Source organism: Arachis stenosperma, chromosome 3, assembly GCF_014773155.1.
Source record: "Arachis stenosperma cultivar V10309 chromosome 3, arast.V10309.gnm1.PFL2, whole genome shotgun sequence".
Classification (NCBI taxonomy): Eukaryota; Viridiplantae; Streptophyta; class Magnoliopsida; order Fabales; family Fabaceae; genus Arachis; species Arachis stenosperma.
This window is the reverse complement of record NC_080379.1, coordinates 26,493,525-26,497,151: the sequence shown is the minus strand read 5'-3', so window position 1 is coordinate 26,497,151 and position 3,627 is coordinate 26,493,525.

Below are 3,627 nucleotides of genomic sequence, written 5' to 3'. Positions count from 1 at the left end.
AATCTCCATCGGTCCAACGGAGCTCAGGATTTCACTTCGAAGTCCTCCCTCATACTTAATACACTTCCATTTCCTCGAAGTCTCCCGGAGCTCCCTGACACATGCGGGAAAACCTGAATAGCTCCTCAAATTTGTCTGTATACTCAGATACGGACATAGCACCTTGCTTCAGCTGCAGTAACTCCAATTCCTTGGCTGTCCTGGCGGAATTTGGAAAGTACTTCTTATAGAATTCCACCTGGAAGGCATCCCAAGTGATAGGATCATCCCCTGTTGTAGGAGACGTCGAGCGCCTTGCCACCAATGCGATGCTTCCTCCGTGAGCAGATAGGTAGCAAATTCAACACACTGCTCTTCAGGCACCAACTGCGCTTGTAGTGCTCGCTCCATGGCCTGAAACCAAGTATCAGCTTCAGTCGGATTGGTGGTTCCCTTGAACTTAGGTGGATTAACCTTTAAGAAAGTTGCCAGTGTCATCGGGCCCTGAGCTTCCCTTCCGCCATTGCCATTATTGTTTATCTGTTGCCCAAGAGCCTCCGCAGTGGCTTGCATAGCCACAGCCATATTCTCCAACGCCGCCATAAGGTTTACCGGGTTATTCAGGTTGACTTCCGGTTCCTGCGTACTAGTACGATCTCTCTCACGTCCCTGACTGGGTCCACGAGGCGCCATCTGGTTCCTATATACACCAAACAATCGATATCAAGTTGATCAGTCTCAATATCGGAAGTATAGTGCTTCAAAGTACCAAAGGTACACTCATGGACTTCATGCTAGATGTATCAGTTGGATACCCTAACTAGCACAGGCACAGACTCAGAGTATGCATTGAAGCATAAGCAGTTCCATCCCTCAGGCTCACGAGGACGAACTGCTCTGATACCATAATGTAACACCCTAATATTCAAATCCTTATGCTCGAGTCATAAGTCAATGATATTACGGTGATACGACTCTCAGGTGGATTTTTAATATATAAGTATAGGTAATTTTCGAAAGGAGTATTAATCGAGAAGCCTGAAAAGAGTAGAAATAAAATCGCGAAGACGTATCACTCACGTTTCGACAACGAAAAGATAAAACGTGAAGCCGAAAGCGATATACGGACAAGACATAAAGGAGATTAAGAGATAGATAACAGATAGATATATATAACATAAGTAAATAGCCACTAGTCGCGACCCGCGAAGTTTAGGCCGGCTAGGGTACAGTATGAAAGTAGTTGACAACAATACATCCTAATCTCTCCCAAAGGAAACATAAGAGCCTCTATAGGTAAATTCCAAAAGAGTTCAACACATAATATAATCTTTTCAAAACAAAGGTGGAGAGATTCTAAGGAAAACACAAAGTAGAGGAAATAAATATCTTCGCCGTCTCTCAGACGAACCGCAGCTCACTTCTGAGCACCTGAACCTGTATCTGAAAAACAAGAGATATATACGGAATGAGAACCCCGGGCCCATGGGTTCCCAGTACGGTAAAAGTACCAAATAAATACAATGCACTGCAATAAAAACTCACTAAGCATCCTAAACTCCTTTTCACCAAATATCCAGCCTAGATTCTCACTAATCCATAAATAGGCATCTGACGTAAGGGGATACTAAATCTAGTTCATATTACACATGTTTTCCCAATCCGCTGATTCTTTCACGAATCAGACTCAGAATCATAAGCAAAACCATTACCAGTTGTTCTGCCTCAGCAACTCTATATCAATACATCATACCCTCGCCTGGAGCTAGTGAAATCACATCACTACGTCCACCTAGGGGGCTCAAATGATCTCATTCAAAAATCATCATCATTATGCAATCGCATTATCAATTCATCTCATCAAGAACAGCCCCCAACATCCACCAACACCATCATGAGGGATCTCTCAGTTGTACAAACACAAGCAATACAGACAAGTAATACACAAATAAGGTACAAGTAGAACAAGTAGCATGTAATCAGGTAACATAGCATATATGATATAGAAATCCAAAACAAATAGGCAAACCCAAACAATTCAAACATATGCAAATGATGTATGCCTGCCCTATGGCTGATGATATCATCTGTCGGTTATATAGCCAACCCGACACGTCCTGGTAGCTAACCATGGACAGAAACACCCCTTGCGGAGCGAGTAGGTTTGAGCTACAACCCCCTTGCTACTACCCGCTCAGCCCAGAGCCAGTGGAACAACCACTACTGCGGCTACTACCCAGGCGGGTGTTTAACAGCTCAACCTGGAGCGAGTGGATTCACCACTACTACCGCTACTACCCAGGCGTCACAATCTCTGACCTGGAGCAAGTGGGACAAACCACAACTCTTGCTACTGCCCAGGTATCTCAAGCATTAACCCGGAGCAAGCGGGACGAACCACAACCCTTGCTACTGCCCAGGTATCTTAAGCATATATTCATTCAATCTCAATTCAAATTATCAATCCTCATTGTTTTCAAATCTCAAACATTAACCTGGAGCAAGTGGGACGAACCTCAACCCTTACTACTACCCAGGTATCAGAGTTACATTCATTCAAAACTCCATAATTAACTCATTTATCATAAACATCCTTTTTCCGTCTCATACCCGAAGCAAGTGGACAACGCCACTGCCTACTACCCGGGGTTACACATCACATTTCAACATTTTCCATTATTATCCATTCAACACATTCATTCATTAATCATATATGCATTTATACTCAGCCATAATCAATAATGGCTTTGCCGTGACCCGGCAATAACTCAGCCATCCGGCTCATGGTTCAATCAAGAACCAGCCATTTATCAATAGATATAGCCCTTCGGCTCATGGCATACACGGTACTCCTACCGTCATCCTCCATATCTCATATAATCCTCGTTGACCACCATTGATCATAACTTTTTCCCCTTGCTTCACTCGCAAGTTACCACATCCCCTGGTTCCTTTCTCATTACTAAGCATATCATAATGATTTAATATATAAGGGGTGAGATCGGAGGCTTAGAAGTATGAGATTTGGCTTTTAGAACTCAAAAATCAACTTTGGCATGAAAGTAGGGCCACGCGTACGCGTACTCCACGCGCACGCGTGGATGCCCACAAAGCTCATCGACGCGTATGCGTCATACACGCGGACGCGCAGATTGAAACACAGCCAGACGACGCGTGCGCGTCAGCCACGCGTACGCGTGGGTGCATTTGCGCCCCAGGCACAAAACTGGCACAACTCTGGCACAACTCTCGGAAAAATGGCTGGGCATTGGGTGCAGCACATCGGCGCGCACGCGCACACCACGCGCTCGCGTGGATGGTGCCTTCCCGAAGAACGATGCGTATGCGCCAAGTGCGCCTACGCGTGGAGGATCATTCTGCTAAAAAATTTTCTAAGTTAAAAGCTGCAGAATTCACAGATTCAACCCCCAATCTTCCGACGGACATAACTTCCTCATTTTAAATCGTTTTTCACCCGTTCTTCGAACGGCATGGACATCCCGGATCCAATTTCATTTCTAAACAGATTTGGCACAAAACAGAGATCCGTAGTCCAAGTTATGTCCAGTCAAAGTATGCCCAAAAACCATGTTTTCATATAAAACCACAAAGTGCCATTTTCAAAACAAGCCATTTTCAACTATTTTC